A 15,077-nucleotide genomic window follows, 5' to 3' on the forward strand; every position below is an offset into this window, starting at 1 on the left:
AAGCTAAGAACACCAAATTAAGCTATTTTTTAAATAATCGCCATGCCCCATGACACACACACACGGACGAAAAAGATTAATGGAGTCGATTACAATTGGTGCAAGTCAAGATATCGGAGTTGATTTGTGTATGAGAAATTATGAGTCATAGCTTGGGCCTAGGTACTATAAAAAGTTAGTGTGTGTAGGCCCTATTGAATAACATTTTGACGTGTTGAACTCTGTACACATGTGTTGAGGGCTGAAAATTGTATATAATGAACAATCATTGATCTAGATGTAAAACTAGTTATTTCACCAGCGTATGTTCTATTGCATGTGTTTTTGTGTTGGGTGTGTGTTGAATACTAGTTCCCAAATGATATGCGGTAGGCTACGTGTTTACAAAAGAATTGTATGGAGAGTATAAGCGCTTTGGCAAAACCCTGTAGACCTACACATACTGATCTGTATTACTAAAGTTTGTTTTCAAACTGCGGTTTCCTTAGAGGTCGGAGTTTAACGAGGTGATAATGAACTTCATCATTAGACCAGAATATTTACACCCTAGCTTGTCACGTCAAACTTGACATAATTTATATGACATGGACGACTACACTGGGAAACGTCCCTATACCGGACATTTTTTCATCGTGTTTAATTACTCGATATAAATATCGTGCATCGGGTAGCCTACAATGTTAATTTAAAATCAAGGATTGGTACAGAGTGGTACTGAGCTCGGTAAACACACCGGCTGAACGAAGGGTGCTACAAATGTAATACCACACTTTATTATTTAACTGAACATAGAGAAAAAAACTCCAGAAAAAATGTGGAAAAAAAGTTACCATAATGTTTAAGGTTGTCCAAGTGAACTAATCCGATTGTTCCGGTATCCAGTAGGTTGACTGGTTCCCTTCGCCACGTGGGTCAGCGTACCATTAGATTTAGGCCTGCATTGACTTAATGTTATCCCTCGTTGCTCCTGCTCCATGCTTGTCATCTGGCAGACGAGGGAGTCAAGCTCGTCATAAAATCACACCTTAACAACTCCTCGAATGGCTGTCACACTGGTCAGAAAGTAAGACCATTTTAATATTTACAACAAGAAAACAAATACCAACACAGACCGAATTAGATCCTAAAACAGTTTCACATTTATGTCACACTATACCGAGTAATAAACACCACTTCACATGTGTAATAAATAATTGTTTTAATAACACAAATCACCAAACATATTTTCTCCCCAAGAATCTGGAAATCTTAGTTACAGACCGATTAATAGTTGCAGCGGTGTAATCCTACACACAACACAAATCAGATGGCAGTAAAACGTCGACCCTATAATCATCTACTATAGCATGTGTTAAATAAGCTCCACATTGAACCGATGTGTTATGTGCCTATTCCCTGTTCATCGCAAATGGAAACGAGGGGGGAAAAAAACTTGAATGATTCCTCTCTACAAATCGTAAGGTGTGCTCTAGCTTCTCAAAAGACGTGTCATAGGTTGGAAAAAAAAAAGATTTAAATAGAGATCGAGGGGGGGGGGGGGAGTTAGGGAGGTGGGGAGGGGTTGAAAATGAATGCACACAACAGATCTACCGAGTGTAGACAAGCTTTCATTCAGTTGTAGGGATTTAGGCAAGACCCGCGATCACAGTAGCTCCCGTTCATGTTACCTACGTCTGCGGTCGTCCATCCTGTTTTGGGTAGTGTGTTAAAACCGTTAGGAAACCCGCTCGTTAATTTTTTTTTTTTATTTTATCTTTTTTTTTTAAATTCTTGCAACTTGGTTTTATATAAAAGAAATACACCGAGCGAATGAATAAAAAAATTGCCCAGTAAAACATAACATAAAATTTCCCTTATATTACCAAGTAGGTAGCTGTTAATTAATGTAAGCGACATTTTTTTATTCCGAATTCTTTTCACGTTGAGTTAACAGGGTGATAATTTTCTAAAATATACTGAAATTATAGCCATTTCAAGTTCGGGATATTTTTGTTTATTTAAACCGAAAAAACATCTTTAACCAATATAAAAACAACAACAGCAAATGCTGAAAAGAAAACGTAGGGTAGTTTAAGTGGGCTGGAAAAAGAAGATATACATTAATCTATATGTGAATGCATACATAAACAAATTGGAATATTATAGTATAGAAAGATGTTCTAGATACACTTACCTGCAAACGACCTGTCGAATTCCTTGCATTTTTTTTTTTGCAAAACAAATTCCCCCCCCCCCCCCCCCCCCATAACAAAATTTACCTACGCTACTGTCCCTATTTAGGTTTTTGTAGTCAAATTAGAAGCTACTTCCCATTTTCCTCATTTGCCTAATTGATATTAGAGACGCTTTGTTTTAGTTCAGCCGTATGCGTGAATACATAGCGAATGAAACCGAAACAAAATTAATGATTTAAGAGCCTGTCATTATAGAAATACGCAAACAAACAGGAGTGGACTGGCTGTCCGAGAGGCCTGGGAAACAAATATGCTGCACCAATCCTGACTTCATTATTGTACATTTTTTCACCATCAAAGCTTGAGGTCCGCCTAAGTCTATCAAGTCACATTACATAAATTTAATAACAAAAATGGAAACGTATACACACTGGACTTAAAGTTTTAACCAACGAATTATTTTTTTTCAAATCAAAAACTGTTGTGGCGACCCACCTGGATTTTTCCCGGTGTCCCGGCGTACTAGTCAACCCATGCCCACATTTTACAGAGAACGTCAGCTGGTCGGTGTGGGTCAACATGCGTGTAGCAGTGAAACGTTAAAGCAGCGTTAGTTTGGATGCAGCAACACTCCATAGTCTAGATCGGCCATGCGCCGTACCGGTGCTTCCATCACCGAGTTAGTCAGACGTAGCAAATCGGATGTCTTCGTTCGCCGAAGCAGAGAGAAAAAGCGGGAGAATGTAAAAGAGAGAGGGAGAGAGAGATATTAAACCTAGTATTTTGATAATCTCCCCTGCACCTGTTAATTAATTTTGACAAACGTAGTATGATGAAACTTCCGAATAGACTTTACTGTTTAATTAATAACGTTGACTGGAAATAAATGCGTAAAAATGTTTTGTTAAATTAGAGAAAAACAAATATTTTAAAGCATAATGTTAACATGGGCTGAACTTCACAACACTGATGCCTTGTTAAATATCTATTTCTTCGTAAACTATAAAAAATTCGGTCATAAAAAGGGATCATGTCAGCTCATCGCGAAACAAGAGCAACCTGTTTCATGGACTCGGCAGAAAGTAGATTTATGGTGACTGAAACTTTCAAACAGCGGGGATTGTCGTTCTTAATGGATCGCATGCAATGCTGTCTAACAAGAAGGGACTAGGATGTTGTTTACCAATTTTATATTGTGTTTCATGGGTTAGTAGAGATAAAGAGCAGTGTTAAATACCACTTCCGACAAAATGAAACTCGGTTTCTGTTTTATATCGGTTTTTTTTTTTTTTTTTTTTTTTTTTGTGTTTGCAAAATTTAGAAAATGAGACGCAGTGGCTTATACGTTGTTTCTTCCAACACAATTTCTAGCTTTACAGCTAATCTAGACTGTACATACACGCAGCATTAAACATATAATTGCATGATTTAGAAAATATAGCAATAGTGTATTTTTTTTTTAAATTAAAATTTCGAATTTCGCGTTAGATTAGCTACTGAATCCCCAGACTCCCCTTAATATATAACAAATAGTAATGATTAAAAAGAGTGGTTGGTTTTACTCAAAGTTTAACATTGGTCAGTTTCAGCTACATCTTCTGTAATTACAGAACATATTAACGCATCCATTTGCCGGAGCTTTTTTTAAATCATATTTTTGCAAGGCTTGATGTTTAACATTGGTAGGCACATCTCATAAGAAATCAATAGGCAGATATTTCCATTTCAGCACTCGTTGTTCTAACATGTGAAACAAAACGCAAGCTTTACTAGTAGGCTACACTGTTCAGCTGCTGCATACTTTTAAAAAGCGAGTTGAGAGATCGCTTTAAATATTCCTACAATGTGTAAAGTACTGGAACTGTCAGAGGCGTAGCGAGGGGGGGTGCGGACCGCACCGGGTGACACCATTTGGGGGGGGGGTGACACCAAGGCAAAAAATAGCAAAAATATATAGAGAAAAACTTGAGGGGTGGTGCAAATCGAAAATTTGAAAGTTTGTCCCCGGGAAGGGTCGCTACGCCTCTGGGGGGTGACACCATTAAGTGCCGCACCAGGTGACACCCGACCTCGCTACGCCACTGGGAACTGTACTACCGAAATAAGCACATTAGTTTTCTAAGATAGCTTATGAGGCAAACTAATACCCCATTCCTAATATAATTAATTTAAGTTTTGCAACAGATTCGGCTGATACATTTTGTAGTTAAAGACGAAAATATTTTCCATCTTGAAATGAATAAGTTACTTTTCTTCTTAGTTCGCAGCAGCGCTATGCGGGAGATGCTAGTAATTAATATAATTTTTACATTCGAAAAGGCTGCTCTTTAAGGCTGCGTTCTTTAATTAGTCAACCTCCTCACCATTATACATATATATGGGGTAATTTATTTAACGTCCAGCATCGACCCTGTCCCAAGTAACTCACATTACAACAAATAGTGCAAGCTTTTTTTTTTAAATAAAAAGCTTACCTCCCCTCCTTCCCATTGCCACAATCTGCCCAACCATCACTTTAAAAAAAAAAAATCCACGTCACACTTCAACCTACCACCACCATTTTTAGCGCAATTTCCATTCTGGAGAATTGCGTTTATTAACTCGTCATTTCTGGGAATGGATGGATGGATGGATGAATGTGTGTCCGGGCTTTAAGTCGTATCTCCTCCTTAACGAAGCAATATCGATGAATAGTTCCAAAAGCAATTATGTTAAGCAAACTACGAGTATGAGCATAGGCCATAAAAATTCCGGGTTTCTTTCATGTATTTCCCGGAAAAGCCAAAAAACCTCGAAAAAAATTCAGTTTTTGGCCCATATCTCGGCAACCAGACCACTTAGCGACTTGAAACATGTACCAATCGATTCCTGTCATAATTTAGAACAATATTGCCGAAGAAAGTTTTCAAAAATATTCTCTCGTTCGGTCACAAATTTTAAAATTACATAAACACCTACAAACCGATTGTTCTTCTAGCTTGAACGCACCCCAACATTATACGTCAGAGCTATTTTTAGATAACATAAGGAAATTGCGCACAAATGTCACTAGACTTTTTTAATTAACTTGTTTTTAAAAATCGTGCAATTTCTTTCTAAAATATTTACTGAGCTCGGTCAAGATTGAATAGCTATGCTGATCAGTTTTATTACAATTTACAAACGAAGCGTTTTATAAACGCGAAATAACGGCTAGAATTCACGCAAAAGTGTGTCGTCATTCCGTAACTTTCTGAGAATTCCCCCCCCCCCCCCCATCCATCGCCACATAGAATAGTTAGTCTACGGACCACCCATATGGCTGAAAAGGGATAATCGAATAATAGTATGGATCTAGAAAAGTATTAGAAATGGATCCTAGATCTATAATACGAGATCTATGTTGCTGTGTCAAACTTTTAAATTATAATACGATCTTTTACAAGCTAGATCTAGATCTTCAGATATGTCATCCCATTCTAGATCTAGAATATCTAGATCTATAAACTAGCTAATCCGTAGTTTCTTTCTGGCATCTCTTTGGGTGCCCCTACGGTCTACAGCCGCCCCGCCCCCCCCCCCCCCCCCCCCCCCCCCCATGAAATAGAAAAAAAAGTGTAGATTCTATATAATTTATGTAGAAATTAAATAGCTCTAGTTAACCGGCGTCTGATTGCCCCTCTAGACTCTAGATTTAGGACTTTTTTTAGATCCTAGAACCTAGATCTAGATCTAGATCTAATCTAGATTTAGATCAAACTATTAACTAGACTTTTACTCTCCACTAGATTAGAATCTAGATTCTAGATCTAGAATCTATAATACTATAATTATTAAAATTATTTATATTTTTATTAAGTCTAAAAATCTAGATCTAGATCTAGAAATCTAGATCTAGACTTAGAACTTAGACTAGATCTAGATTTTCTAGATCTAGAAATTTATTTAGATCTTGATCTAAGATCTAGATATCTAGTATTATCTAGATCTAGACTCTAGCTAGACTCTAGATCTAGATCTAGAAAAAAAATCTAGTCTAGATCTAAATCAAGATCTAGATCTAGAGATTCTAGATCTAGATCTAGATCTCTAGACTTTAGTTAGATCTAGATTCTCTAGATCTAGATTTCTAGATCTAGATTCTAGATCTAGTGAAGTTAGCAAAAAAAGTAAATCCTTCAATTTGACAATTTAAGACACGCATTAAATAATAAATAAATAATAAATATTTAACTTAAATAGATTATAGATCTAGATTCTAGATCTAAATCTAGATCTAGATCTAGATCTTAGATCTAGATCTAAAGTAAATAATAATCCAACGATTTGTTAGTATCCATTTTGAACGTCTGCTACTTTTAACTTTTCAAAAGCTTAAAATTGCTACTTAGGAAATGAAGAGGAAGCGTGACGAAACAAAATAGATCTAGGGGGGCTAGATCTAAGATTTAGATCTAGAGCTAGATCTAGATCTAGATAGATCAACAAGTTAAAAGTTTAACACTAGGGACTAGGAATTGAGTTTTAGACATAAGCTAGCCTTTTTGATGTACTGCTAAAAGAAAAGAAAATCCCAATAAACAAAACAAAAGTTAAGTAGCCCAATAGAAAGTCCTATACTGTAACGGTTCTCCGTCAGACCCATGCTAAAACTAAAAGCGAAGGAAATTAACAGGATGAAATACGCAGTGGCGTAGCGAGGTCGGGTGTCACCCGGTGCGGCACTTAATGGTGTCACCCCCCCCCCCCCCCCCCAGAGGCGTAGCAACCCTTCCCGGGGACAAACTTTCAAATATTCGATTTGCACCCCCCCCCTCAAACTTTCGATTTGCACCCCCCCCCCTCAAGTTTTCGATTTGCACCCCCCTCAAACTTTCGATTTGCACCCCCCCCCCTCAAGTTTTTCTCTATATATTTTGCTATTTTTTGCCTTGGTGTCACCCCCCTAAATGGTGTCACCCGGTGCGGTCCGCACCCCCCGCCCCCCCCCCCTCGCTACGCCCCTGGAAATACGTCATGTGTTTTAGAATCTAATTTTTTTTTAATCGGTTTAGATCTAGATCTAAAATCAAACTAAAGATTGTAGAATCTAGATCTAGTTCAATGAATTTGTTTTTGATTGTTTGACAATGCACTGTTTCGGTTTTTTTAATGGGTATACAATGGTGCTTCGACTTACGAATTTAAGGTTGAATCGTATAGGACAGGGGTCGGCAACCTGCGGCTCGCGAGCCGCATGCGGCTCTTTTGATGTCAAGAGGCGGCTCTCCAGTGCTATAATAATTATATCATTATTTTCAAAAATCAAAAATATTATACTGTAAAAACAAAAACAACTTTAAACAAAATTAAAAAAAAAAAACAGCGAGAATAGGTGGAGTAGAGCGTGTATGGCCATCAGACATCCTCTGGGCATTAAGCACAGCCCCACAACTGTGCTTGGGCCAGCACCGTGGCAATGGTTCCATGCTTTCCACTACCGAAATGAACATAAAATGTTAGTGGCTTTTTAAAACTTGGGAAATTTTGTAGATTGTAACTTTCGGCTTTTCTGTCTCAAACGATTGCCGACTCCTGTTAAAGGACAACGTTCACGGAAAATATTTTAAATCCGTTTACATTACAAAAAAAAAAGGCACCTAAAATCATCGCTGCATTTGTCCAAAAGATTATGTTATGGTATAGACTATTCCAATACTAGCGTTGAGTTGTAAATGACAAGTTAGGGTACCGTTTTTGAGTTTTAGCAACGCTTGCAAATATTATTTTTAAAAAGTACCCTTAAAATCTAAAACGTAATTTCAGTGGGCCATGTTATGGTGTGTGGGGGAGGAGGGGTGACTTTAAAAACCTTTTTTAAAAAACATCGACACCATTCTTTTGGGATCTCTGGCGAAGCCGACATAAGGAGTTCTGTACATTCAAGGTTTTATCGAAAGCTCGTTTGTGTAAGGTTGGAGGTACGCACAATCCGGCTCTACAAGCTACGCTTTAGCATAAGGATAGACCAGTTGACTACTTTGGTTTACGGCGCACATCGGCTTTTTTTTTTAAATAAAAGGGGCGGGGGGGGGGGGGGGGGGGGGGGTTAGGGGAGGGCAAATAGGAATACGGAAAAGGGGCGGGGGATAAAGTCAAAACAAGCAGATGTTCTGTCAGCTGTCATGAGATGCAAGACTTGAATGAAGTTTTTTTTAAAAATTGTTATTATAACTCAAATTGTCATTTTGTATGTGTAGATATTTAAATCAATATATTTTTTTCTTTTTATAAAGTGCCCAATTAAGAAAAATGAATAATTAAATAAGTTTATAAACATCATCTCAGAATATATGATTTAAAACAATTATAAAAGCTATAAATTTAAATGTGCATGTCCAACTTGAAGTGAAATTGTTGTCCCCTCAAGTGTAGCCGGTGTTTTAAATTTGTTGTCGGGTAAAGTTTGACTTCCTGCTGCCAACTTGTAACCTTTCACTTGGGTGAAAGTGGATTATGAACATGGAGAAACACGAAAGTAGGCCAACTTAATGGTAGCCTATCATGCATTTTGATGTAAACAAACATACTACTGTCCCATGGCCTGGCGTTTGCCATTGTTATACTTTCATAACCCTGCATCATTGAAAATTATTGATTCAACTTTTTTTCAGTGTATTGGTAAAGTTGTTGAAGGAAATCCCCCCCCCCTCCCTCAACAGGTGCAACGTAGTTTGTGTAAACCAAGTCCAATACGATTACATGGAGTGGCCTTGCGATCAACAGGTAGCGCACACCTGCGTTCTACGGCCTTTAGCGCGATTGACAGACGGCGGTTTATCAGTGTGTTTGGAAAAAAAAACACAATCGTATTTTAAAGTGACGAAGTACCAACTACTCGCCTGCTAGGGTCTACCTAGCTTGTTTTGGACGTTTATTTTACGTCTGCTGCAGACTTGAGAACTGGCTAGGCCGACTCTGACACTTGGCCGTTACGGCCTCTTGTATTAATTATGTCATTGAAAACTTGCAGCCAGTCAGGTAGCCCGAAGCAGACGTTTTGCCCTCAGATCTACTGATGCGTGCCATGTTCGTTACATCATGTCGTTACCCACTAGTAATAGTAGCGTCTCAATCTTTCATTCAATAAATTTAAATAAACCGGGAGTGATCTCCACTAAATTTTCTCGAATATTCTTATATAAAACAACAGGGGATGGGAACTCGGGATATAGACATGATTTTTAATCCATTTTAAATACTTACACTTTTTAAAATAGAATAAAATCTCGTAGAAAAAAGAATTGCACACCAAGTGAACGCCAAATAAAATGTGCATAATAGTGCGGAGTATAGGACTAATTAGTACTTCATAAATTTACATGCGTTTTTTTGAGAAATCGGAAATATCGTAAATTACTACTTCCGGTCAACGGAAGTTACTCAAAATTTGACAGAAGGTAGAGAATTAGATCTTTTACTTACCTGTGAAATTTCATTTATCTATCTGAAATAGTACTCAAGTTATAGGCTTTTGAAAAATTCAAAGTAGAAAAAGTACCACTTCCGGTCATCGGAAATCGCTCAAAAGTTGATACGGATCTACGATTTTGATATATGAAATTTCATCAACCTAGCTGTAACGGTACTCTCTCTCTCTCTCTCTCTCTCTCTCTCTCTCTCTCTCTCTCTCTCACACACACACACAGACACACACATACGGACAAGAGTGCAAAACTACGTTTTTCCGACTCAGGGAGGTGTTAAACGCCGAGATTTGCAACAAAAAAATTGTGTACGATTACAAGAATTTCTCTATACTTAGTATATACGAGAAAGTAAAAACACGAATGGTCTTCTGAGGTTCATTATACGACAGTAGTCGACCATGAGGCTACAATGACCCTAGGTAAAAATCAAATTAATATCCTGGCTACAAATTATGAAGGACCTAAATGCTAAAAGCAAAATAATAGTTATAATAATTTTTTTTAATTGCACTGTGTTTGTATTTAATTAAGAAGATAGAAATATGATCTAGGAAAATAAAAGTAAAAATATTTGGTAAAAAAGCAGCCAACAAATAATTTTTAAAGGACACTAGTCAAAATGAAATATTTGAAAGGGCTGCAGTCTGACAAAAATATTTGAAAGGGCAGCAGTCTGACATAGAAAGGACAGCAGACGGCAAAAGAAAATGAAACAGCAGCAGACGGCAAAAACGATTGAACGGGCAGCTGCCGGCCAAAGTATTTGAAACGACAGCAACTGACAAAATTGACGATTTAGAGGCCAACCGAGGGAAACAATTTTTTTTTTGTTTTAAACGGACACTGGAGCTTAGGTAATGATGCTTCTTGATTAATGAAACATTGGAAAGGCTTTTAAACAAAAAAACATTTGAAAGTACATTGAGCGTATCGGAATACAAGTAGCTATCAAGTGATTTAGAAATTTGAATAAAAGTCACAGTACGGTCAATACCGTCCTCACTGTACTAGTATTTGAAAAGTACAAATTAAAATTGATTTAATTCAGGTTAATGTAAACACTTAAGATATTTATAAGTTGTACAATTGTGGTTTTTTTTTGTTGTAAATTCTAGTCAGAAGTATGCACAGGAGTCGTGGTTTAAAAAAAAAAAAAACTTTTCAAGATTTAATGATGTTTCATTTCATATTTCTCAATAAGTAAATCTAGATCTATATTTAAAAAATATTTTTGTGACTTATTTTGTGTCTTTTCCCGACTAGTTTGTATGTATGACTTTTTTCTGTTAGGTAGGATGAGGGTGGTAGGGTGAGGGTGTGGTTGGGTGAGAGGAAGGGGGGGAGGTAGGGGGTGGTATGGTGAGAGTAAGGAGGGGGTAGGGTGAGGTGTATGGTGAGAGTAAGGGGGGATAGGATAAAGGGAGGTAGGGTGAGGGTGTGGTTGGTGAGGGTGGTAGGGCGATAGGGCGAGGGTTTATGATGAGGGCGTTAGGGTGAGGGCGGTAATTGAGGGCGTTAGGGTGAGGTCAATGTAAAAGAAAGAACACAAAAGTGAAGTAATCCTCGAATCGGTCATTGAAATTAAGTCAACTGTCACCATTAGCAGGAGATCGTGCGTGGCTTACAAAAAAAAACTTTGCATTACATTACAGGGCAACACATCTTTCACGACAACTACGATTCTGTTTCGCGCGAGAAGGTTGCAATGAATCAATGATTATACGGACGCGAAGACTTACAACAAGCGACTGCGGAGAGAGAAAAAAAAACCTTCCCCTACACAACATAGCCTGTGGGAAATGAATCAAGTAGTTATTTTGACTATGAATGAATGAATTCACTTTTTATGAATGATGTTTTTTGCGGTCAAATTTGAGCAGTCAGATAAGAAAAGATTAATCCTCGTTCTTTTTTTTTTTTCTTTTTTTTTTTTTTATTTTTTTTTACGTTTATGGGAGTGTGCAGTGGGAGTGGCTAGATAAGTCTTTTATGGTCTTCACGGTCGTTTGGCTGGGGTCGCTTTATGCTTTCCGTGAGGCAATCTGTCAAACAAGTAATTTGTGATCACCTTTCAGTGGACAGGATGGGACTAGGTATACATCTAAATATATCTACGTCCATCTGTCTCTACATTAGTTCATATATATATATATATATATATATATATATATATATATATATATATATATATATATATATATATATATATATATATATATATATATATATATATATATATATATATATATATAAAATATTTATATAATATATATATATATATATATATATATATATATATATATATATATATATATATATATATATATATATATATATATATATATATATATATATATATATATATATATATATATATGCCTATATGAGTGTAAGTGTGTATGTACGTGTGTGAATTAAAAAAAAGACCGCATACCGAATAATGAACAAATCTTCTTTTAAAATCAGACTAAGGTAGCAGCTTTTCCATTCAAAAATAATCTAGGATTAGGTAGCACTTGTTTCCAGGAGCCAGGCGCCATCAGACTATAAACCTCGCGACGCCCCTTTTACTTGAGCTGATATTAAAATGCATCATCATGGCGGGGACCTCGGTTCTACCAAAAAATGATCTCAAATGTGTTTTTATAAGCACGTTGCCTCGACTATTCACCAAAGCTGGGTAGCAAGCTGCCAGTCTTTTCCTACACTTGGCTACGTTGTTGCTTAGTTTTTCCCTATATTTACTACATTGCCTATATAAATATAAATATATAATTATATATATATAAATGTAATTCAGAGGCGTAGCGAGGGCGGGGCGGAGGGTTCAGACCGCACCGCGTGACACCATTTAGAGGGGTGACACCAGGGCAAAAAAAAAAAAAGCAAAATGTGCAGGAAAAAAAAAAGGCCTTTTGCCAGTTCCATTAATGATTAATGAAAGTTAAATAGTCTTTGAAGTACACATCGACAATTATTACAAGGTACAAGAGGGTGGGGGTGACACCATGACGTAAACGTGCTCACTATTGAGTATATATATATATATATATATATATATATATATATATATATATATATATATATATATATATATACTTTGTCTCTTGGGGGGGGGGGGGTGACACCACAATGTGCGTTGCGCCGGGTGACACCTGACATATTATATATATATATATATATATATATATATATATATATATATATATATATATATATATATATATATATATATATATATATATATATATATATATGTGTGTGTGTGTGTGCGCAACGCACATTGTGGTGTCACCCCCCCCCCCCAAGAGACAAAGTATATATAAATATATATATATATATATATATATATATATATATATATATATATATATATATATATATATATATATATATATATATATAAAACGTTGATTGAGGCCTATATGGACAACACTTATTAAAAGAATATTACAAAGAAATTAAGCAATTATTTTTCTAATGAAATTATTAACTTGCAAATGTGGATTTTTCCACCAAGCCTTACCGGTTGCCTGTTTGGCGTGCCAAGCAAAGGGACAAAACCATTCAATAAATAATTTACCCTAAAGCTCGTTAATACGAAGCATTTAAAAAAAAAAAACATGTTGGGAACTTAAGAAACAAAATCTTTGACTATCGAACGTACACCATACAATGTTCTTTATGTAATATCGTTTGAACGTGTTTTATCAATGTTCGTGGATTTGTGCCTTGGTAAAAAATATTAAGTATAAAGGCTTGTCAAGATAATCTGGATCACAATCTAAGAAAAATAACCCAGCTTGACTGAAGTTCAGTAAGGTTCCTTCCCTTTTTACAAGATTTTATTTAACTTGCTTCCTCTGTCTGTTTGTGGACAGTCTGTCGTGGACAGTCTATCTATCGTCAGTCGACATTGATAAAAACGCTAGAGCGAAATTTCTGGCACTTCTAACTGACGGATTCGGTTCAAAGTTAGCACGTGGGCAGAGGCGTAGCAACCCTTCCCGGCGCCCGGGGACAAACTTTTCGAATTTCACCCCCCTCAAGATTTCGATTTGCACCCCCTCAAACTTTAGATTTGCACCCCCCCTCAAGATTTCGATTTGCACCCCCCCCCCCCTCAAGATTTCGATTTGCACCCCCCCCCCCTCAAACTTTCGATTTGCACCCCCCTCAACCTTTCAATTTAATTTTCCAACCGATTTTGGCGCCCCCTAAGGTCGTCGCCCGGGGACATATGTCCCCCCCCCGCCCTCCCCCCATCACTACGCTACTGCACGTGGGTCAATACATTAAGACAATGGAATCTGACATTAAATTTCACATACTTTGATGCCTAATTATTTTTTGATGAATTAATTAAAATTTTGTCCGAATTATTAGGCTGTCTTATCCAACTATTCCGCACTATTATACGCGCGTCATCATGTTCATTAGGTGTGCAACCGTTTTTAGTCATGCAACTCTATTGTAAATTTAAAAAAAAAATTAAAGTACTGAAAAACAAATTCATAAAAACGTTTTAAAAGCAATTTTTTGTGTAATAATGCACAAAAACTAGCAAAGAAATGATTTTCTTTATTTATATGATAATACACTTTTATTTAAATAGTTGGTTATCACGCGGATACATAAGCAACCAAAAGTCAAACCTAACAGTTTAAGTGCACCTGGGCCGTCCCGGATGTCGTGTAACGGGAGCATGCCGGGCTCCCAAAGGGGCAAGATAACACACCGGGCTCCCTTTCTTCACAGACGCAGAATCGCGCGACGGGTAAGGTAAGTTTACATCAATAAAATAATTTGACTGATTTTGAAATTTAAAATAGTTTATAATCAATAGAGGCCTTATTTTCAATTTATTTCCGGCATTTCTTCGGGGATTATGATGGAAGCACTGCATACAAAGGAAGTCCACTGCCCCCCCCCCCCAACGAAATAGAACACATTTGTATAATTTATATAAAAAAATATATTTTACACAGTAACAGTATTCCCCCCCCCCCCCCCCCCCCCCCATGAAAACTTAAGTCCCCCCCCCCCCTTTGTAAAGTTATCTGAAAGAAATACTGCTTATTTATATTATCGTAATGGTAAACAAACCTTCCAAAATCTGCTCAAAATATTCTAATTCAGACCTTTCCCTAATTTTCTTTCTATATTGTTAAGTATACTTATTAACTTAGTCCTATAATATTCAGTATCAGAATTAAGCTGTTAATGAGAATTTCTGCGAGACTGTCTTTGAGAGCACTAAGCTTAGGTTGAATAATGCCTCTCCAGCAAATGTATCAGTGTTACTTGCACCCCTTAGTGACGCCAATATTTAGAATTCTGCTGAGAAATATGTTAATAAAAATTTCCTCATACATTTATTTTTGCGATACAAATAATATTATTCCCATTTGTTTTGTGGCACATATCTCAAGTTTATTTTGGCAATCGAAGTTAT

The 15,077-nt window shown here is 36.7% G+C and overlaps 1 protein-coding gene across 3 annotated transcripts in view; it reads right to left on the reverse strand.

Moving 5' to 3' along the window:
• The window catches only part of LOC131927709 (sclerostin domain-containing protein 1), a 39,547-nt gene extending 35,539 nt beyond the window's left edge, over window positions 1-4,008 (reverse strand). Inside the window, exons 1-2 of one of the 3 annotated variants that reach the window (XM_059283478.1) lie at window positions 2,670-4,008; window positions 831-1,052 (exon numbers count right to left, since the gene is read on the reverse strand). The gene's annotated coding sequence lies outside the window, so the exon portion shown is untranslated. Of the gene's footprint in view, window positions 1-830; window positions 1,053-1,260; window positions 1,492-2,173; window positions 2,190-2,669 lie in introns of those variants that run through there. The other 2 variants (XM_059283479.1, XM_059283477.1) reach the window with 2 other exon arrangements.
• Between the last annotated feature and the right edge of the window lie 11,069 nt (window positions 4,009-15,077).

The sequence above is a fragment of the Physella acuta genome, unplaced genomic scaffold (genome assembly GCF_028476545.2).
Source record: "Physella acuta isolate Inbredline_101_S28 unplaced genomic scaffold, ASM2847654v3 ptg001433l, whole genome shotgun sequence".
In the NCBI taxonomy this organism is placed as follows: domain Eukaryota; kingdom Metazoa; phylum Mollusca; class Gastropoda; family Physidae; genus Physella; species Physella acuta.